General features: G+C 34.3%; 1 long non-coding RNA gene, 1 other non-coding gene and 2 pseudogenes across 3 annotated transcripts in view; all 4 read right to left on the bottom strand.

Annotated features, from left to right (window-relative positions):
- Positions 1 to 5,173, bottom strand: part of LOC112090843 — a 34,278-nt gene extending 29,105 nt beyond the window's left edge. The window contains exons 1-3 of one of the 2 annotated variants that reach the window (XR_002901839.1): positions 4,994 to 5,173; positions 4,025 to 4,210; positions 2,209 to 2,274 (exon numbers count right to left, since the gene is read on the bottom strand). This is a non-coding gene — a long non-coding RNA (uncharacterized LOC112090843). Of the gene's footprint in view, positions 1 to 2,208; positions 2,275 to 4,024; positions 4,211 to 4,993 lie in introns of those variants that run through there. The other variant, XR_002901838.1, reaches the window with a different exon arrangement.
- LOC112090848 lies at positions 451 to 533 on the bottom strand (annotated as a pseudogene).
- On the bottom strand, positions 689 to 775 carry LOC112090845. The gene has a single exon (XR_002901844.1). It is a non-coding gene; the product is annotated as a small nucleolar RNA snoR118 (small nucleolar RNA).
- Positions 5,174 to 8,268: 3,095 nt separating the features above from the next.
- On the bottom strand, positions 8,269 to 8,363 carry LOC112090847 (annotated as a pseudogene).
- Between the last annotated feature and the right edge of the window lie 3,873 nt (positions 8,364 to 12,236).

The following is a 12,236-nucleotide window of genomic DNA, read 5'->3' as shown; positions in this document are numbered from 1 at the left end:
GAGTGAGAGACAGAGAGAGAGAGAGAGAGAGAGAGAGAGCAATTGAGTGAGTGAGTGGTGAAAATGATGATGGAGAAGATGGGGAAGGAACAAAAAAGGAAAGCACGGCTCATGATGAAATCCATAGTAACTGCTTCCAACAAAGTACATTCGTTCCATCACAAGGCAAAACCAACAAAACATACCTCTCTAAATTACAAAACTAGGACAATTGAGTGACACTTGAAAGAACCACATGTTAAACTAACAAGATATGCAGACCAAAATATTACTTGAAAAATATTTTTAACAAATCAATACATAAAGATTAATAAAATTGTAAGTAGGGTCCAGATTAATCAAATGATATAGATATTGGCACACCAAAACTAAAATATTACTTGAACAACATTAGCACAAAGAAATTAATACGTACATTTAGAGCATAAAAGCAAAAATCTAATCACATTGGGTTCAGATAAAGCTTTCTAGGCTGCATTTTTGCTAATTAGCACAATAACAAACTGATCATAGCCTAGTGCAAATCAATACATATAAATTAATATAAATGTAGGTAGTGGGTCCAAATTAATCAAATGAAATAGATATTGGAACACCAAAACTAAGATATTACCTGAAGAAGCCTAACACAAACAAAACAACATTTACATTTCTATTTAAAGCAGAAAAGCAAAATATAATTATATTGGGTTCAGATAAAGCTTTCTAGGCTGCATTTCCATCAATAAGCAGAATATTAAACTGATCAGAGCCCAGTGCATGTATCATCATAAAGTACATGCATAAAAACAGAAACGTTTATATTGTTCATAAGTAGTCAATCAGAATCACTATATTAAAAAGTGAAAAGAACAAAATATAGATTGTAACACATATGGCCTAATTTTGAAACTCCCCATTAAAAATTCAAAAAACAAAAAATAAAAACAACCAAAGAATTGTAGATATGTTATGTTATCTAATGATTAATCCGTATATGATATTTTGAATGTGCAATGATATCCTAGTGTAGTTTTTAAAAACAAAAGGTTATTTGGAAATAAATAAAATAAATAAATCTAAGAATATAGGGAAAATGCCTGTTGTTAACCCTACGCAACACCAAATTGGAGATGACCTATCCAAATTATGCAAAGGAGAATAATTTTGTCATTTTGTGAGCATTATCATGTATCCTCAAATTCTGTCAGTATGGGCTATGGAAGCTCATATATATATATATATATATATATATATATATATATATTATTTTGTGGGAAAGGAAGAGATAACTTGCATTATAGAAAGAAAATTTCTTGCCCTCAGATCATAAAGCCAATAAAAAATGAAGAATTTCATGGAGATTGAAGCCTCATTGAAAGCCAATCACACCATATATATATATATATATATATATATATATTATTTTGTGGGAAAGGAAGAGATAACTTGCATTATAGAAAGAAAATTTCTTGCCCTCAGATCATAAAGCCAATAAAAAATGAAGAATTTCATGGAGATTGAAGCCTCATTGAAAGCCAATCACACCCTAAGGTCAACGAAGACCGCCACTACCACTGATTTTCACCACCGCCAACAAGAAGGAAACAACAGCGGCGGCGGCGGCGGGGCAAACAAATAAATTAATTAATTAACAATAATGATGATAATAACAACAACAAGAAGAATGGCCTAGTTGGATATATCTTGGTGGTGTCGAGGTGGTGGTTGTGACAGTGGCAGTTAATGAAGAGATGGAGGCTTAAAAATGAAGCTCAAAGCACTACTCAATTCTATGATTTCCCATCATTGGGCAAAGAGTGAAGTTCCATTTTTATCTGTTAATATTTTTGTTAGAAGTTAATTGCCAAAGCTCGCATGTCTTCGTAGTTTAAATTACAAAAGGGTTGCTTTCAAACATTAACCAAGGCAATCAATTACCATCTTGTTGGGCAATAATCTTCTAAGGCATGAAGCAACATGAATTAAAAAAAAAAAAAAAAACACACACACACACAAAAGAACCAAATATAAATACTACCAGATAAATAGAATATAAACAAAATCAGAAAATCACAAGTAATAACAGTATATTTAACATTCGAATGCCATTTGGAAAGCTCTCAGATCTCATAGCTTTATATGGTCACTAGCAGTACAACCACAGAATTTTCATTATGAGATGTAGTGATAGATAGTACCACAGAATTTAATAGAGAGAGAGAAGATCATGATGATGAAGGAGCAAAAAATAAGCTCGTGATGAAAAACCATGGTAACTGCTTCCAACAAAGTCTGTTCCATCACAGGGCAAAACCAATAAAATAAAGTTATAACTGAAAGCACTACATGTGAAAGCAAAACATTAATAGAAAATACTATTTCACAACCAAAGGAAACACAAACAAAGGCTTACATAGTATAATGGATAAAAAAAAAAAGAAGAAAAAAGAGATGGAAAACCCTCAGATCTCATAGCTTTGGAAGACATTCACGGCATAAAATAACAAAATGGGAGTTCTTCAAAAAGACCTCCAAACACAGCCACTGCTGCACCACCTCAATGGATATGTATGTGTGTGTGTGCGCGGGCGCACGTATGTGAAGAAGAAGAGACCTCCAAACACAACCACTGCCGCACCACCCGACTGCCGCACCACCTCAATGGATATGTATATGTGTATATGTGTATATGTCTGTGCGCGCACGAAGAAGAAGACCTGAATGTATATGTATATGTGTATATATATGTGTGTGTGCGCGCGTGTGAAGAAGAAGAGGGAATTCTTCAAAAAGACCTCTAAACACAACCACTGACGCACCACCTCAATGGATATGTATATGTGTATATATATGCGTGTGTGTGTGTGTGTGCGTGTGTGAAGAAGAAGAAGAAGAAGAGATGGTGGCACTAGAGTATAAAGGGGCTTATGAAGAACAAGAGCAACATCACTAAAACTGCTAAAACCACTCGTTTCATTTGTTTTATTTTCCATCACAGGGCAACAACGCATGATATCACCATACAACAAAGAAAAACTTCTAAAAAAATGTTCGTAAAAAACACAAAGGAACAAAATATAGATACTACCACATAAATAGAATAATAACAAAAATTGCATTCTCTCGAGCTTCAACAAAATTACTCGATGAAAACACTGAGTGCAAACCAACAATTAACTATCGGAAAATCACAAGTTATAACAATATATTTAACATTCAAATGCCATTTGGAAAGCCCTCAGATCTCATAGCTATATATGGTCACCAGCAGTACAACCACAGAATTTTCATTATGAACCTCTTTACATCTTCTACCACCTAAAGATAGATAGATAGAGAGAGAGGGAGAGAGAGAAGGAGAGAGAGAGACGGGGAGAGAGAGAGAGAAAGAGAGACAGTGAGGATGATGATGATGATGATGAAGGAACAAAAAATGTAAAGTAAGGCTCGTGATGAAAAACCATGGTAACTGCTTCCAACAAAGTATTTGTTCCATCACAGGGCAAAACCATTAAAATATAAAGTTACAACTGAAAGAACTACATATGAAACTGAGCACAAATTGAAACCAAAATATTAATAGAAAATACTATGGCGCAAATCAATTATAATGCCCCAAAATTGAGGTTAGTTACTAAAGAGGTTTAATTAAAAATAATCGAGATTTAACATTTAAATAATAGTTTTGAAACTCGATTTCAAAAATATGAAGCTACAAATATTGCCCCATAGTCTTCAAAATAAAAATACATAAGCTAAACTACCAAGTCGAGAAATCCAGCAGCTAAACATAATTTGAAAAACCTTGAACAGAAGTTTATGGGATGTTTGGTTCATGGATTCAGAACCATGATTCATGATTCTAATTTTTGAAATTCAAATTTTTTATGAGAGAAAAACACTATAGAGAACCAAAAACCAAGATTCAGAACCAGAGACGAACCCTTGAAACAAACATCCCATTAATATTTCATTCTGTAAATTTGCTCAGAATAAACAATCCATAATCATAAAACATCGAAAGTAAAGTATAGTATCATACCACTGGGGTAGCATCACTCTATGCAATATCCACGCGCTCGATCATACAATCTCATGGCTAAGAGTCTAAAATACATCATAGAATCAATAAAACAGTAAAACAGACCGCTCACATCCAACTTTCAGAAAACGGAATGAGTCGACCTGAGACAACCCTCACCTACCAGATGAGACTGAACCGAACAACCTGTAGAATCCAAAAGGTGGGAAATGCATAAATTAATTCTATCCTTTCCAACAGAGGAATAGAATAAACTAAACTAAATAAAAAGAAGTAACCCAAATGTATTAGCAGCTTTAACAAAATCAAGGATGTTGAACTCGACCAAATTGAATAAAAGGAGAAATGATCAATATAACTACAATTTATGTACTCACACAAAAACAAATCCACGGGTCTCCCCGTTAGAATCAAACACATTAGCAAAAAAAAATCTATGTCACCAACTAGAAAGAAATAAGGTACAAAACTAGTGCATAATCACAAGACTTGATCAAATCCATTATTGCACCATAACGAACAAAAACCATGTTCAAGAATTTATCGAATTATCCATGAAAGGGTAATTAATTTAAAAAATAATAATACTAATAATAATAAATAACAGGTTAACATTCCCAATTTGACAGAGTCTCAATAAAAGCACAGCAACTAATATTCTTCAAAGGTCCATGTAAAAATGAAAATTTAAAGAAAAATAGTATCAATTAAACCAAGAAAACATATAAATATATATATGTATAAACATATTTGTAACGCTTAACATCAAAAAGCAAGACGAAAATACAATTCAAACCATAACTCGTAAGACACAGAGCAGCCAAAAAACAAAGAATTCATCGATGCACAAAAGTATTATGCCAGTGAGATTAAACTCCCATCACAATGACAAATAAAGATATTGCAAAGCCCATGGTCCAAAACACAAATCGGTTAAAAGAAAATAGTTCTTCAAGAGTTAGAACTTACAATGACCCATTTGGAGTTAGGAATGGTCCAGAGAGAGAGAGAGAGAGGAAACTTGAGAAATGACGGGTTAAAATCCTAAACACAGCGGCAACGATTTGAACGGCGGCAACACAAGGATGATTAGGGCCAACGGCGTGAAGAGAAGGGAAGTAAGAAAGAAAGAAAGAAAGAAAGGAGCTAGGGTTTTCTAAACGCCAATCCGGGCCGGGCCGACCTCGGGAAATTGGGTGCCGTGGCCGGGTTGGGCCACCAAAGTTAACAAATAACCAGCATTTATAAGAAATTACGTGAATGGCTGCTGGTTTGGGCTTCTAATCTTATCCTCATTTCTCTCTCTCATCAGTATTTCGTTCTGTTTCTCTCATTTATCTCCGTCTGTTTCTAATACCCACGCCAATCAATTGAAATGGGAAGTTGCCGAATGATGAGAGAGTGAACGATTGGAAGGGCGTAATGCTGTAGATTTTTTTTAAAAAAATGGCTTTTAATAGCTCTTGTAAAAGTAATCGAGTGTTTGATAAATTGTAATTATATAAGTATTATTAATTTTAAAAGTAGTGTAATTATGTTTGATAAATTATGAGATTAGATTACTGTGAGTAGTTAAAATGATCGTAATTAATAATTTTAAATTAATATATAAAATAATTAATAATTGATAATTATTTAACAAATAAAAATTAATATAATAATAATATAATAATAGATAAATTATCATTAATGAGTACATTAGTAATTAATCTATATATATAAATTAATATCTAAATAATTAAAATTAGTAATTAGTAATTAATTATAAATCATTACTATGTTAGTAATGTACTCATATTTATTAGATTATAAGTAATTAATTAGTTTATTAAGAAAAATAATTAGTATATACATAATTTATTAATATTCATTTTACTACTTAAAGTATTAACTTTTAGTTACATAATTAAATAATTTTTTAATTAATTACTAATGTTTATTTAATAATCTATTATTTGATATATCATATAATCAATTTTTGGTAATTATTCTTTTTATAATGATTAATTACTATTTATCAAATATTAATGATTATTGATTAATATATTACATATTGATAATTATAATTTAATATTAATTATTAATTGAGTAATTACTATTTATTTTGAATTTACCAACTCTTTACTAATTAATAGATTAGATTGATATATTAATTATTAACTATTAATTTAATAACCTATTATTACTTGTTTTATTGTTAATATGTTATATAATTATTTTTTGACAATTAATCTTCAACAAAATAAATAATTACTATATTATTTATTATTTTCCTAAAAAAATTAAAAATTTAATAGTAATAAATTAATATTTAATTAATAATTAAGTAATTACAATCTATTTATTAGTTATTAAGTATATCAATTTATTAATTATTAATTAATATATAATATAATTAGTAATTAGTAATTAATTATTTAATATAACTTTGTTGATAATCATTAATTGTACTATGTTGATTCTCGCACAATCTAAAAGTTAAAGTTGTCTTTTGGCTGCTATTGTGTGGGAAAATTCACATAAACACGTCGAACAATGATCAGGCCACACGTGGCCCCATGCCTGCCACGTCAGTTAGCCCTCGACGCCCGAGCCTCATTGGTCTCTCCCGTATGGCATGAAAGTCGAATGTATAACGAGACTGAGACCGTCGACCCTATATACAATCGAGGTCTGCGAGACCAGCTCGCACAAAATAACGCAATAAAGTCAGCCGTGAGAGAGGCTACCCTCGATAGATTTTAGCATGGGCGCAGAGGGCAGAACGCAAGCAACTAGGTCCACATCCTAAGGAAGACCCCCGAGAAGATCAACAGAATATCCCAAGGTTGCGTCTGCCATAGACAATTGGGCGGACATGCATCGTCGCAGGGACTCTTGGGTTAATACCCATGCGGAACATACTTTCGTAAGTATTTTTACTTTTCATATTAAACTTTTTTATATTGAAATAGTGGTTGTATAACACGTAAAAATAATTATAATGTCTTATTATGTAGAACACCCTAGAGGAGGAGAGAGAAACACAGAGAACACAGACTACTTCAAGCTCGAAAAACCCCGCTTCCTTCAAGCCCCCCTAGACCCCCCCCCCCCCCTTGACGAGCATGGGATTTTGGAGCAAGTTCTTGGCATGCGTAGAGGACATAAGATAGGAGTGGGTCTGACGCTCTCCCAAAAGCATTACTCCGGGACTTCTCCTTCATCTGGTGATTCATTCTCGGACACAACATCATCGGCTCAACCTAACCTACGTGTGGATCGTTATTTAAAAAAATCGTACCGGGAACAAATGAAGATTTATGACAATTAGATGAAGATGTTAGAGTTGGTGTTTAAATTGCAGCCCAACATCCAATTTTCTACGATTAATCGTCCATAACCAATTGACCTAAACGCTCTTGATCTGCCTTCTTCAGATGATGACAGTCCTAATGATGATTTGGTTGTTGGCAATGCTACAAACTTAGACGATTAGTTTCGTTATATGTACTATTTTATTTTTCACATTATTTAGACTTTTATATTTTTTTGAACATTATATATGCACTTCATATAATATTCATATTATATTTTATAAACTTATTTAGATTTACTGTTTTTAATATTAATTTATATTTCACTTTTAATGTATCTTAATAAATTATATTCAGTATGTAACATAATAATGTTTAATTAAAATTATTAAAAATTAATTAATTGCCATTTTTTAAAAATTATAAAAAAAAATTATTTCAGTTTTTTGCGACGACTTTTTTAGACTTGTCGTCGCAAAAAAGTAAGATTATTTGCGATGACATTTTGAAAAATGTCGTCGCAAAAAAGATCATATCACGAGAATTTTGCAACGGCGTATTAGCGACGCTTGTCGTCGCAAATACATTTGCAATGACACTATGTCGTCACAAAAACTTTTTTTGCAATAAATTATTTGCGATGACATATCTGCGACGACACGTCGTCGCAAAAACTGTTATTTGCGACGACACTCGGATTTTTGCGACAACAAAAATCGTTGCAAAAACCCCTTTTTCTTGTAGTGAAGCAAAATATTACTTGAAAAATACTTCATAACAAATCAACACATATAAAATAATATAATTGTAGGTAGTGGGTCCAAATTAATCAAATGATATAGATATTGGAACACCAAAACTAAGACATTAATTACTTGAAGAAACCTAGCACAAACAAAACAGTACATATATTTAAATTTAAAGCTGAAGCAAAATCTAATCACAATGGGTTCAGACAAAGCTTTCTATAGGCTACATTTCCATCAATAGGCACAAACACATGAATGAGATACTGCTCAGAGCCCAGTGCATGAATCATAATCATATGAACAAAAATAAAATAACGCTCAGAGCACAGGATTGGGATCTTCATCACGAGTAGTGGCGTCTCAAACTGTCACGCTCCATCGGGATCTTATTTTGTGAGCCATGGCTGCATTTTCTTTGCAAGCGACAACGTCGTGATCTCTCTCGTTAGGCAATGACATTGGGATCTCCATCGTGATAGATGACATTACGATTTCTTTCATGAGCAAAGACCGCAATTTGTTTTGCGAGCAATGGCAGTCATAATTTTTTCTGGTTTGTTTTATCGTGACCAGCTATGTGGTAACAAAGAGTGTTCAATTTGGTCACAAAATAATTGTTTGGTTGCTTTCGGCACCCAAATTTCATACTTTTTACAACCAAATTTTCAATTTTCGGCAACTTAAATCTTGGTCGGAAAAAGGCAATTTTGTTGCGACTGAAACTCAGTCACAAGAAAACTTTCAACAACCAAGTTAGCAACTATCTAGGCCTCGTTCATTTCACCAATTCGAGTTTTCAGTTTTAGATTTCTACCGTTAAAAGTTTTCAGAAAATGTCACATTTAACTTTTTCTGCTACAGTAAAAAGCTCTAAAAAAATGTCACATCTCAGCTCAAATTAAAAACTCAAATTCGCGAAATGAACGAAACCTAGAAACTAAAAATTTGGTCACAAAAAAACTTTCCACGACTAAAAAAACACAAGTACGTAGCCACCAAAAATTTGTTGATTTTAGGGACCATCATCGAATAAAATTTCGGGTTCTTTATCTGTTTTATCTGTAGTTAATCCTACGTGTAGTTTGTCTTTCTTATTGTTCGCCAAAAACTCTATGCATAAAATGACTCCACGCAAGCGCACGCAATCGAACAAGTAATATAGTAATGAGTAAAGTATCGTCTCCACAGGGACTGAGTTAATGAGGAATTCTATTATAAAAACCAGTTTTATCAATATGATTGAGAATAGTTTGAATGCCAAATTGATATTAATTAAGTGAAAAGAATGTATAAGACCAAAGACTGTAATTTAAATGCAGACAAGAGGTAAAAGTCAACAATATCTGAGCTTAGAGCTGTGATTTAATGATGGATGAAGGCTAGGATTACTGATTTCCCCTCGGTTGCAACTCTGACCACGATTTGCTATACGATTGCTGTAGCAAAGTTCATCTAGTCAACCTAAAATTCTACATAATCATCTTCCGACAGATTTATGCTTGTAATTCCTTAAACTAAACCAACATATTCCTATGTGTTTTAGTTTACAAATCTGACGTTAACATCAATTTTAATGGGTTGTACAAGATAATAGTATATTCCTATACTATCTCTGACATTATCCAAGCTAGATCTAACTCAACCAACCTTTCCAGAATTAGCTTAAGTTTGTGTTTTCTTACTAAATGATGGCCTGTCACTTAATAGAAAGTAAACAATAAATATGCTTGAATAAACCAGATGAAAATTACATTATCAATCAAAATAGCAAATAGATCTTCATTGCAACTTTGGTTCCATCAATAATCCTAGCTAAGGAATTTAGCTCATGTTTAGTTCAACAAAATCAGAATTAATAACAAATAACAGATCCATAAGGTCTCGGAAAGTAAATACAGAGAGAAGGAAAAAGCAGCTAAGCTAGAATCTGAGGTCAAAAACCCCTGTATATCCGTGTTGTACTCTTCTTTTCTCCAGCTCCAGCGTCCAAAATCTCCTGTACTCTCTTCTATCTCTGTTTCCAGCTCATCCAGGAATTCTGTGTGCCTCTCTGCTTTTTCTCCTCTTCTCTCGCTCTCTGTACTATACTCTCCTTTTCCTTTATATACTAGGGCATGTTGAGGTGCCCTAGTGACAAGTGTATGCATGAGAGTCATGATTGATGGTCCCCCCTCCTGGTGCTCTTACAGCTGTCCCGTCAGTGCTTGGACCACTACCAGTGCTAAAAGACAAACTGTGCCATCTTGCTAATTTTTGGCTGCTCCTGCTTTTGCTGCGACTTTGCTGCAGCAATGCTATGGCATTGGGGGCATTTCAACATTTGTGTTTTCCACCGTGCTTTTCTCACCAAAAGCCTACGTCAGCACCTCCTGTGGACATCATGCACTAAGTTCCCAGGGTCAATGCAATGAGTTGAATTGAGGAATAACTTCAAAATATAGCAAGATTTCCCATAAATAACAACTTTCTGCCACACGGACAAAGATTAATAAATGTTATTCAAAATACTAACACAAAGGCATTTTACCCGGAGAATATAAACAAATATTAAGCCTAAAAGTATGCTAAATAACTATCTTTCTGTGAGTTATCACACCCCCAAACTTAAGTCATTGCTCGACCTCGAGTAATGCCTAACAACACAAAACAAAACAACAAAACACAATATCTAAACACAAAATAACACAAATTTCTGCTTTGGCTGCTGAGCAAGTTGATTCTCCATTCTCCAACAATGCCTCTAGAGTCCCAGCTCATTTCCAACCGACTCTTCATCTAATCTCATATCAATCTGCCATTCAGCCCACTCCACAAATGACATTCCTCTAATAGTGAGTGTGTGGGACCATAGCTAACCATCCTTGTTTCACCTAGGTTGCTTGAATCACGATCCTTGAGCCTAGCTTTTGGTCTAATAAGCTGATTGCTTGACCCCTCTCCTGGTGCTCTAGAGAACCAAACGCCTAAGGCTTTATTCAACCCGTAGTCTACCTCTAAGGGCACTAGGTGGGCGCATACATATAACCCTTTTTGAACTCTTTTTTTTTTTTTTTAGATTTTCATGTCCCTGCTGCCTTTTTACGCGAATGCCAACATTGGTGATGAAGGCACCCGGTTACTCAACAACGTCACAAGCCAGATTTGCTTTTAGCACACTCATATCCCGAACTGCTGTTTGACGCAAGAGTACACATGGGGCTCATGTTACTCCTGGTTACTAGGCAGCTCGGAATAGTGGAGTATAGATTTTTTTTTTTTATAGCAAATACACTTCCACCCTTTTCAACATTGATTTACCCTAAACGTTTGGCCCCCCCTGAACTTAACTTCAAGGGCATCACACAATCAGTTCTATGACCCTAAGCTCTCACAATGACTAAAAACTTCCTAGGCTTTCCACTGGACAACTGTGCTATGATCTAACGTGCTAAATTTCACATGATAACATTCATGGAGCTACTTAACCACAGATATCACCAAGATTTAATTCTTGCCAAATTGTTATACAAGCTGAAACTTTTGACACACTGCATTTTTCATTGAATATCCTTAAACCAACACAACTGCAGCAAGACCAAAGCATTTATTCATTTTTTTTTTTTTTTTTAGAAAACAACATATGCTACTAAACAACAGACTCAAACAATGGGCATTAAACACAAGTCTACACAAGTCTGTCAACCACCCCCAAACTTAAAGGAAACAGTGTCCTCACTGCTTAGGGGAAAAGCTAACAAACTACCAAGAACAAACAGATACTAAAAATAACTGAAATAAGACAAAGCAAAAAAAAAATGGGGCAGAAAATTGATACTCCCAGGGCAGGGTAGGCAGGGCGCCTACCCTGTTACTCCTCTTCTTCTTCCTCTGGGTGGACCGAGGCACTGTCCTCAGAAACAACGGGCTCCAGCACCTCTTCGGGAAATTCAGGGAATGGGAACACCGGCTTGGTGAAGTTTTTCTGAAGAGATTTCTTCAAGGCGTTGTCTCGTTGCTCGGCGTAGGCCCAATATTGCTGCTGCTGCTTATGCATCCGCTGCATCATTTCCATCATCTCAGCCTGCTGAATTTCCTGGAGAGTGATTCGTTGTTCCATCATGCGGAGTGAGCTGATTATTCCCGTATCCTGACCTCTGCTACTCGATTCGGCCGCATGTCCGCTGGTTG

This window comes from Morus notabilis, unplaced genomic scaffold (genome assembly GCF_000414095.1).
Source record: "Morus notabilis unplaced genomic scaffold, ASM41409v2 Scaffold298, whole genome shotgun sequence".
NCBI classification, from domain to species: domain Eukaryota; kingdom Viridiplantae; phylum Streptophyta; class Magnoliopsida; order Rosales; family Moraceae; genus Morus; species Morus notabilis.
Note: the sequence above shows the minus strand (reverse complement) of the source record. Positions and strands in the feature narration are given on the sequence as shown.